The following is an 11,599-nucleotide window of genomic DNA, read 5'->3' as shown; positions in this document are numbered from 1 at the left end:
TCCCTGTGTAAACACATTACAGCAGATGAAGCAGAACTTGATATGTGTAATAATCAAATACCATTTATTAGACTGGAAAAGATCCTGAAATCTCTGATCGCTGAATAGCTTTGAGGATAAACTCCATCTCTGAGCGGTTCAAAACAGCTTAAACTTCCCAAACACATTCTCATCTTTCAGAGCACTCGAGACACACACAATAGCCACGAAATCCTGGAAAAATGGTGTCTCTGCCTTCAGGGCTTAAGAGGAGAGGAAAAGAGACTCTTTGTATGCCATTCTCCACTGATTAGAGGAAGCATTCCCAGGATTCCTCAGTGGCAAACATGGGTCCAACGCCGCTGGCAACATTCCTATGCCCCCCATTCATGCTTTCATGAGATATCGTGGAGGAAGAAAAAACAGCGATTTGACACTAATATGAGGTCTGCAATCTATCAATAGTCTTTTAAAGTGACAGAGATTAAGAGAAAGCCAGTTTGGCATGCTGAAGAAGAAGAAAAAAAGCACCCAAACAGTGCAGTATAGTGCGCCAGTTCATGACTGACTCAAGAAATTCCAAAGCCTCGAATGTTGAAGAAAAAAGACTGATCTAATAAAATGTATGCCGGTCTGAGAAAAATGTCCACAAAGAAATACTTTTACCAAAATAAAGCATTAAAGCTTTAACCATTTCAGGGCTCGACAATAAGGACTGCCCGATGGCCCGGGGCTAGTGTGAGAGATGCTCGAGACAGTTGACAGAATCGTTACTGGCCCAATAGTGTCACTAAATTTCAATTTGTCTGCTACTATTTGTCAATTGCATGCAAATACAGTCTTAGAATCGAGAAACAGTTTGTGTTTTTTAGTCTTTGAATGCAACCTTCTCTGTGAAGTTGTAAACACCATATTGCATTTCGATTCCTCTTATCTGATTGGATCAGACAACATGCAACATGGCGGCAACATCAAAATATGAGGCTAAAAGAAAACGTATGGGTAGTGGCTGATAGGGCATCTGCTGCATAAAAATGTGCTGGATAAATTGGCAGTTCATTCCCCTGTGGTGACCTCGGATTAATAAAGGGACTCAAATATAGATAGACAAGAAAATGAATGAATGAATTTAAGACCATTATTATTAGCCCCCTTAGCCATATGTTTTTTTTATTGTCTGCAGAAGAAACCAACATTAAACAATGACTTGCATAATTACCCTAATAAAGCCTTTGAATCCCACTTTAAGTTGAATGCTTGTATCTTGAAAAATATGTAGTAAAATATTATGTGCTGTATTCATCAATTATTAGAAATGAGTTATTAAATCTATTATGTTTAGAAATGTCTTGAAAAAAACTTCTTTCTGTTAAACAGAAATGGGGGGGGGGGGGGTGCTAATAATTTAGGAGGGCTATTAATTTTGACTTTAACTTAGTATATGCAGTTATTTTCCTCCCAGTAAATAAGGAAATGGAAATAAATACAATAGAATAAAAACAAACTGTGTTTTAAGCATCTTCACTGTAAGAAAAAAATAATAATTATAGCTACAAAAGTCCTTCAGTCAGAGCAGTAAGTGATTTTATCCTTTTGTTGTTTGATTAATGATAAAAACAGTCGGCAGCTTTAAAAACAGTACCGTTCTGATTTATGGTTTCACTTTTACATGTCTTTTTTTTTTTGACTCTCAACATCCCCTGCTGCAAAAGTTACATTACACTACATGCTTTTAGTAATTTACACATGAAACTGAGCAGAGCAACAAATGTGTACAGCTGGAAAGGGGCGGTATATGATGCAGTAATCGCTTTATCTCGATTAATATTTTTTTCACAATCATTAGAGGTCAAAATCGCAATCGAAACTGAATTTTCGATTAACTGCACAGCCCTAATAAAAAACTTTTCAAAATATTTGGTTAAAAAGCCTTGGAAAACCTTTCCACAAAATATACGCATTACAAAATGATGTCACACGCACCAAAGTGAATCTACGCCAACACTGCGATGACGTCACATTCGCCGCGCACACTCAAGCTAACTAGTGGATGGATGCATCGAGTATAAACCAGGCTTCAGTTTCCATTATCCTGGCCTAACTAGTATGGTTAGATCCCAATACTACAGTCACACGCTCTAAACACTTAATTTGCATTGATTAATTGATTGCTAATTTAAACAATGGTCAGTAGTGAAAATGTTTGGATACTGCCATTCCAAGTGTAAACAGACATTGCCAGAACCATGAATAAAAGTTTAAGTAACTGCTGTAAGCCCAAACAGGTGGCAATAAAAAACAATTTTCTTTTTTCACTTGTAACACTATCCATTCCTGACAAAGCAGAGAAAGGGAGGATGCAGCTCAATCCTACAGTCTGTCTGAGGAATACAGATGACGCAGATCGGAATAAAGACGAGGAACACTGTTTCTATGGCAACCGTCCTCCCTGTCTTATCCGAGGCTCTGACTATACTGCCTCCCAGTTTGAAGGCTTTTTCTTCTTTTTCCTCGTTCGATAAAAGAACACAGACCACCTGGAGGGAGACCACACTAGTTAGTGAGCTCAAAACAGGGTTCCCACACTTCATCTGTGATTAGCTGATAAAGACGTTTTATGAAAAAGCATTTTATAGAGACTACACTTGAGGAGAGCTTATGGATATATTTGGAAGGGTTGATTTCGAAGTCAATTAGCCTAGCATAAAATAAGACATCCACTTCTATATTTTTATGATATGCGTTCGCTTCCTTGGAATATACGCTTTCATCTGCATTCTGAGCAGTTTTAATGTATTGAGCTTTCAAGTGTGTGCATTGCATATTCATTCATTCCTTTTCTTTTCGGCTTAGTCTCATTCTTTATTCTGGGGTCTCCACAGTGGAATGAACCGCCAACTTATCCAGCATATGTTCTAAATAGTGGATACCCTTCCAGCTGCAACCCATCACTGGGAATCATCTGCGACTGGTTTCTTAAACATGAAAATGAGTTTACTGTACTCAAATGGCCTCCACAGTCACCAGTTCTTGATCCAATAGAGCAAGTTTGGGATGAGGTGGAACGGGAGGATTCGCATCATGGATGTGCAGCCGACAAATGTAACTGCGTGATGCTGAAATGTCAATATGGAATAAAATCTCTGAGGAATATTTCCAGTACCCTGTTGAATCTATGTCAAAAAGGATTAAGACAGTTCTCAAAGAAAAAGGTGGTTTAACCCGGTACTAGTTACTGTAGGTGTACCTAATAAAGTGGCCAGTGAGTGTATATATTATAAATTGATTAGTAAATCTATCTGTCTTATCTCTAGCGGTGCTGGAATCTCTTTTTTTACCCCATAACCTCCAAAAAGTAATAGAACATGTAAATAGGTTGCCACAAATAACGAATAACAAAATTTCAGCAAAAATTACTACTCAGAAAAAACGACCTTATGAACCGCCTATAATAAATCACAGCAGCTCCCTCATGAGACTAAAAGTGTAAATTTGCCGTCTAAACAGCAGCAACAGTAGCTTAAAACTCTAATGACAACATTGCATAAGACTGATGCCAAACCAATAGCGAAAATCACAGGCTGGCCTACAGAGGTTTTCTCTCACTGCTGCCAAGCCACACAAACACACAGATCTCTGCCATGCCATCTACACCACGCTTATTATTCCTAAAGCAAACACTGGCAACGGCATGGCAGGTAAATTAAATAGAAAAGACGCCAACCACTGTGAACCCAAATGAGATGCCAGCCTAAGTGATGTAGACCACTAATGTGTGCTGCTGCAGTCAAATGTGAAGGACTACAGCAGACGTGAACCATTACACTGAAGTCAGCTTTCTATATTTGTTGATACACTAGCTGCCTTGATTCATTTTAAATGACACCGAGCATATATTTGAGCCTCCTTCAGCGCATTTTAGGTCTCATTATCTTGCCTTCTAATATACCTTCTTTTTTCGCAACATTAAAAAGCCCCTATTATACATAAAATAGGGTCATATTTTAATTGTAAGGGTCTCCAACAATAGTCTATGCATGCAAGGTCAAAAAACACTTTCATGGTCTTATAATCTGCATTTATTTTTACCCAATTATCCCAGCGACTCCCATATAAATCGTCCAGTGATTCATTTGTTCCCAAACCCTTCCTTAGCGCGAAGCTAATCTGCGCTGATTGGACCGATGACAGTCTGTTGCGATTGGTCGATACTGACAGCCTTCAGCTCGAGAAGGCTGAAAATGCCCAGCAGCTAATCAACAATATAGAAGTAGCCACAGTGCATACATGCTTTATAGTGTAAGGCCTGGATTTTAGCTGCCAGTGGGTGGATGTAAATACAGACGATGGACTTGAAAATACTGACGACTAATTTTTTAACGAGCAAAAACTCCAAGAACTGGCGAGGAGATCTCCTAGCCCGTCACACTCTACCTGCTCTTTTCACACTCTTTTAACACACACACACTACTCTTCTCCTCAGAGGACACAACACCAAAACATTCAAAAACAGAGAATGCACTTTTGGGTTGAGGGTGGTGTGATCGCCATTTGCCTAGAGCGCCAGTTCAGCTTACTGGGTGCAATTTAGACAACTCACCTCAAACCTGACATTAAATAAGTTATTAGAAATGAGTTATTAAAACTATTATGATTAGAAATGTGTTGAAAAAATCTGCTCTTTGTTAAACAGAGTTTGGGAGAAAAATAAATAGGGGGAACTGATAATTCTGATTTCAACTATATGTACAATTTCATTTGCGCACTTTAATTGTCATAAAAAAAAACATTAATATTTTAAGCCAGATAAAAAACGGACAATTAACTGCAAAAGTGAAAACATGCAACAACAATACCCAGCTTGTGTGACTAAAATGTCTTATTCATTTAAACTCTGATAAACCCTCAGAACAACTCAGAAGTGCATGATGGGAGATGTGAAGTTTCTCAAATAAAAGAACAAAAACAGGCCAACATTCACCAGCATTCAGACAGAAACACTTCACAGACTCACTGTTCAAAGCTAGCTATCAGGTGTGTGTGTGTGTGTATAACAGTGAAGGACTTTTCAGTTTAAATCGCAAGAAAAAACTGAATAAATACATCTGAAGTCTGAAAGGGTTTGAGACTGACAGAAGTTAAAGAGTGATGAGGAGAGTTCATTAAGAATCTCATTATTTTTAATTGGTATGGTTAAATGTATAGGAATGGGATAATGAGCTGCCACGCCTCTTCCTGGTTCTTTTTTTTTCCAATCTTTTCAACTCACTGTGATTCAAAACAAAATCTAAACTTCTCAAAACACAAGCATTTTTACGATTCTTGAAAGGCAATGCTAAGATGAAGTTGCTCAAACATTCTTAGTGTTCGCTATAATCACTTAGGAGTTCTATTCACTTTTTACCAGCATTTATTAACTTTTTAAACATTAAAAAAGGTCACTTACAAAAAATGATGTCACTGCAGAGCAATGAATAAACCTAAAGCAGCTACAAGGGGAATAAAAAAACATTTAAAAATGCTATGAGAATAATTTAAAAATTATGTTAAGTTTTTTTATTGCATCTATAAAAATGCATAATTTCCTGTATAATGAAATATATTAAAATATGAACTGATATTAAAGTATTTTGAGAGAGTAGCGAGGCAGACACAATTATTGCTTCATGGGAATGGGCAGGGCTAATGCAGATCCCTGATTGGTGGATTTTTTTCACTGTATCACATGTAATGTAATTATTTATGCGCAAATTAAACATGTTGAATGTTTAACATGTTGAAAAGTTGAATTATTGTAAATAGAGGAGTAAAAATACACACTGTTAAAGTCAGAATTATTAGCCTGCCTTTGAATTATTTTTTTTTTATTCCCAAATGATGTTTGACAGAGCAAGGAAAGTTTGACAGTATGTCTGATAATAATTTTTCTTCTGGAGAAAGTCTTATTTGTTTTATTTCGGCTAGAATAAAAGCAGTTTTTAATTAAAAAAATTTTTTTTAAAAATTGAGGTCAAAATTATTAGCCCCTTTAAGCTATTTTTTGACAGTCTACAGAACAAATCATCACTATACAATAACTTGCCTAGTTAACCTAGTTAAACCTTTAAATGTCACTTTAAGGTATATAGAAGTGTCTTGAAAAATACCTAGTCAAATATTATTTACTGTCATCATGGCAAAGATAAAATAACATCCTGAGACCCCACCCATTGACTTATGTCCTCTGTAGTGGACATTGCATTTTCATGAATTTTCTTTGAATTTTTTGAACTACTCTGTCAAGTCCTGTTGTACTATTCAGAGGCCCTCCTGGGCTTTCTAGTGATATGTCATTTGTCTGGCTGGCATGCTAGGAACTACTTCTTACACTGCATCCAAAATGGCCGACATACAAAAAAAAAGAAAGCACATTTTATGGGAAGGAGAGAGGCATGTAAAATTGAGCTTTTTAAATGTTTTATTACATATATATTTGCTTATTAAAGTGTCACGAACAATACATTTAGCTTTTAAAATTGTTAACTTGATTGTGTTTCAAAATATCATCCTTTTTTAAATGTCCACTATAGTGGACACCAGGACCATTTTAATGTAATTAATGACTGCATGTTGTAGGGGGCAGAACTGAAGCAGAGAGGATTCTTTATAAAATAGTTGAGAGTCTGACAATCAGACAATCAGAGACAATTAGAGAATGACAATCAGTTTTAAACCGCTTTTATGTTGAATTTGTTTTGGATTAACATCACTTCTTTTTTTGTTTTGTTATTTTGAGTTCGACTCTCTTTCAGACTAAACTGTTTTAGGAATTTCAATACAAAAGAAAAAAATGGCTTGAGTTTTGTTTTTGTTAAATTAATATTGGATTAATATTCCTGTACAGCCATATCCTGTACAGTTTTGTTGTCTGAGTTTGGCACTCGTTTTGAACTAAAATGGTCGTGTGGTCCACTACAGTGGACATGCTGTAAAATTAAAAATAAAAACAAGTGTAAAAACTCTAAATTGTAGATTTTTTTACCAAAAGGATGTAGGAAATCACAGAAGAAAAAAAAAGAAAAAATTATTTGGGTCCCAGGAGAAATCTACTTTCCGTTAAACAGAAATTGGGGGGGCTAATAATTCTGACTTCAACTGTATACCATCAATTAAAGTCAAAATGATTCAAAAGTTAAGATTGTCAATTTCCACATATCGTGGAGTACATTCATTTGAAATGCTCAAAAATTGGTTTGATTTTGTCATTTGGGAACTGATTGGATCGTTGGATGCTAAAACAAATGAAGAAATTAGACATGCAACACCGCGTCACCCTATAGAGAAATCAACTAGATTTCCTTTTTTTCTAACAGAGCCAAAATTCAACTCTTATAATAATCTTTACTAGCAATACTCTTTTAATCTCCTCATGGATGTTTTCAGACTGCCAAAAATCGAGTTTAGACAAAATAAAATTAGAAATGCAGAACAGACTGTGGTGACTGCAATAAGACATCAATTAGACATACTTGTTTTCTTCATTTACTACATACTACTACTTGACAATGCACACAACATTTGCAATAAGAACTGCCAAATCCTCCTTAAAAATTAACATCAGCAGCACACATATCTGTAAACCTGGTTTAAGAGAAAATAAGCACTGTTAACTTGAGAAAAAAAAAATACTATTACTTCCACAAATGATTCAAATCTGTATGAAGCGACATGTTTTATTCTGTATGGTTTGAGTCGAGTGTGCCATCTGCTGACCTAAAAAGAAACGACAGTCTGTGGATTAAACACTTAATAAAGTGGATTCCACATATTGCTTTATTAAAGCAGCAGAAAACGAAGGTTGTACTCTATGTATTAATAACATACACCTACAGATTCTTCTGAAGACGTATTAAGATCGCAAGGTAACATCTGTTTCTGTCTACTTTAGCCTTTGAATGTTGATCAGCATATCTACGCCATTTAATAACTAGTTTTGAACATTGTTGGTCTTTTTAAAGTAACTTAATCCAATAACATTAAACTCGATTAGACTACTGACTTTTGGTAAAATGTGTAACTTTCATTTGAGTTTATGTTCAATATCTCATTGAGTTAACGTACCTGTAGCGTTTGTTTTTCTTCATTACCATATGAGATATCTCTGTCAAAGTCTAGAAGTTTAGCCTTCATAACAATAATCTTGCTGTCTTTTTAAAGTAACTTAATAACATTAAGCTCGATTAGACTACTGACTGTTGGTGGAATGTTTAACTTTTATTTGAGTGTATGTTCAATGACTAAGTTAATGTTTTGTGTAGCGTTTATCCGAGTTGTTTTCCTTCATTACCATCATCTCTGTCAACGTCTAGAAGTTTAGCCTTTATATTGAGGCCGCTAACACAAATCTTTCTGCCTTTTTAAAGTAACTTAATCCAATAACATTAGACTCAATTAGACTTCTGGTGAAAAGTGTAACTTTCATTCAAGTGTAACTAGGTTCAATATCTCAGTATAGGCTAAATTAACGTTACCTGTAGCGTTTTTCTGAGTTGTTTTCCTTCGTTACCATCATCTCTGTCAAAGTTTAGAAGTTTAGCCTTTATCTTGAGACCGCTAGAACAAATCTTCCTGTTTGTTTATTCGGTCGAAGAAAAAAATGTAGATAAAGCATTTTAATATACGTTAACTTTGGTTTTATAAAGTAACTAAAGCCCTTAACACTATGAAAAACCGTTGAATTTCAAATGGTGTCCATGGTAACAAATGCATAACTTGACGTTGTGATTGGTCGATAGGTTGAGTCTGATTTCAGAGGCTGCATGCCTGATAACAGTGCCTGCACCTCAACGTGCATACTGTCCACTCTAAATTATTAAATATTAAATGTTATATACTATTTAGATCAGAAAGATGGATATGCACATTGAGACAAAGGGATATCGAGGGTTCACATAAGTCGTTCTTAACTGAGACTTATTCACAAACAAATCGGCACTGGCCATCTGTAGCAGGGGTGAGCAAACTCAGTTCTGGAGGGCCGGTGTCCTGCACAGTTTAGCTCCAGCTCAAATCAAACACACCTGCTTATAGATTTCTAGTGATCTTTAAGACACTGATTAGCTTGTTCAAGTGTGTTTGATTAGTGTTGGAGCAAAACTATGCAGGACACCGGCCCTCTAGGACCAAGTTTGCCCACCCCTGCTTCAGTTGGCCAGAGCTCCACTACACCTTGGTCTCACATTAATTTCAAAGGACAGCTACCCAGATCTTTTCACCTTGCAACCGTAACTGCTGCCGTTGATAAGCAGTAATAAAATTTGTAATGACTTTTTTCAAAGTGATTTTAAAACTTATTTTAAGCAATCTGAAGGCAAAACAAGGTTTACAAAAGTTGGAAATATATTTCCTTTGATCTATACACATACACATAAAAATATAAACCTATATAAAATCACTATTTAGTAAGACATGTCATACTCTTTTTGTTTAACATGTTTAGATATCCAAGTGAAATAAACCTAATTTATACAATTAAATCGTCCGCCATAATTAACGCGCAATGAGTCTTGGGTTGTTCGAGGTCACAAAGCATCCACCTGTTGTTAAAAATGTCTATGGTTGTATACTTCATTACCTGGGAAATGAAGGACACATTTGAAGGCTGCATTTGAAGGTAAAGTGTAGATAGTATACAGGTACGCATACACAAATCAATATAGCATAATTTGTGAAGCGTATAACAATGATTAATATTTTTACAGTAATGTGACGTTTGGGTTTAGGGTTGGTCGTTAATATGTAAAAAAAAATACAATTTATCAGGTAATTTAATAAATAACGTAAATAATACTCTGTACAATTACTGTTTTTCATTACTGTGATGATTGGGGTAGACGTTAATAAAATACAATTTAATGGGTAATAATTTAGATGATATAAATAATTCACGTTAGCTGATCTATCAACAACTGCATTTGAAAGAACCTACAAATCCTTTTGAAATTAGACAATCTTCAATGACACAGCGCCCTTCGAATGCATCCTTCTGAAATGAGACACAGCCATTGATTGATTGCACAAAAAAAATAATAATAATCGATGTATGATTAACTTAAACAGATATGAAATCTAAATGGGTTAAAAAAAACATAGTTGTCTGCTACGAATGAATGCATTTATATTATAAAATGAGAATAAATAGAAATATTCGCCAGACAGTAGCCCATGTGATGGAACCTTAAAAATAAAATGTAATGTGGTAAAGTTATTCTGAATTATTATTATTATTATTATTATTCCCATGGTATAAAGTTCTCTCACATAAATCATAGTTCAACAAATAAATAAATAATTTTTTTAAAGTGTGCAATTACTCATCCTCAGGTTATTCCAACTCATTGTGGCCGTCTTCCTTTCATTTCTTCATCTTTCTTCCATTTTAGGTGCATTGACTGAAGCTTTCAAACTCCAGAAAGGATGCAAAAGCACTACACTGTAAAAACCCAAAAAGCTAAGGTAACGCAAACCATTTGAGGATCCAAGTATCCAAAAATCCAAATGAGTACTGTAAACTTAGACCATTTGAGTAAATGAAGCAATTTGAGCACAGTAAAACTCAATAAATGAAGAGAACTCAAACCATTTGAGTTTAAACAAAAAACTAATCTATACGAGTACTGTGAACTTACTCCATTTAAGCTGAAGTAATGATGTATTTAATTAACTCAGTACCTTCAACACCAAGTTCAAAACTCTTCAAATGAGTATAATTAACTTTCAGTACATTTTGATCTAACTGCAGTCATTTCATTTGATAAAGATGAATGTTGGTTTTTACATTGTATAAGTGTATAAAAACCTAAATTGGGAGTTACATGCAATCCACTCTAAACTTAAAAGGTTAATCTTTAAGTTTCCTTAAAATACAAATAATCAGCTATTCAAACAAATCACCAATGCGCATGATATTGCTTTTAATAGTGACGTCATTGGAAAAATAGTGGACAATATAGCTGTAATGAATATCAACATCTTGAGACCATTTTTGAAAGAAAAACTCTAGATCAGGAGTGTCCAAACTCGGTTCTGGAGGGCCGGTGTCCTGGAGAGTTTTGCTCCAACCCTAAACAAACACACCTGAACTAGCTAATCAAGCTATTATTAGATATACTAGAAACTCACTGGCAGGTGTGTTGAAGCAAGTTGGAGCTAAACTCAGCAGGACATCAGCCCTCCAGGACTAAGTTTGGACACATCTGCTCTAGATCATAGGCCTCAAACTCGATTCCTGGAGGGCTGTAGCTCTGCAGTTTTGCTTCAACCCTAATCAAACACAGCTGATCAAAATTACTAAGATGTTCAAGATTAATTGAGACTGTTAAGCAGGTGTGAGTTGGAGGTGGTTGGAGTTAAACTCTGCAGAGTTGTGGCCCTCCAGGAATTGAGTTTAAGACCACTGCTCTAGATCATAGGTCTCAAACTCAAACCCTGGAGGGCCACAACTCTGCAGAGTTTAACTCCAACCCTAATCAAACAAGACTAGTGTTCAAGACTACTAGAAACTGTTAAGCAGTTGTGAATTGAAAGTGGTTGGAGTTAAACTCTGCAGAGCTGTGGCCCTCCAGGAATTGAGTTTGAGACG

At 35.6% G+C, this 11,599-nt stretch overlaps 1 long non-coding RNA gene across 2 annotated transcripts in view; it reads right to left on the bottom strand.

Moving 5' to 3' along the window:
* The window catches only part of LOC137487442 (uncharacterized), a 131,156-nt gene extending 122,394 nt beyond the window's left edge, over positions 1–8,762 (bottom strand). For both annotated transcript variants that reach the window (XR_012388933.1, XR_011006035.2), the window contains exon 1: positions 8,490–8,762. This is a non-coding gene — a long non-coding RNA (uncharacterized lncRNA). The remainder of the gene's footprint in view (positions 1–8,489) is intronic.
* Positions 8,763–11,599: the final 2,837 nt, after the last annotated feature.

The sequence above is a fragment of the Danio rerio genome, chromosome 13 (genome assembly GCF_049306965.1).
Source record: "Danio rerio strain Tuebingen ecotype United States chromosome 13, GRCz12tu, whole genome shotgun sequence".
In the NCBI taxonomy this organism is placed as follows: Eukaryota; Metazoa; Chordata; class Actinopteri; order Cypriniformes; family Danionidae; genus Danio; species Danio rerio.
Note: the sequence above shows the minus strand (reverse complement) of the source record. Positions and strands in the feature narration are given on the sequence as shown.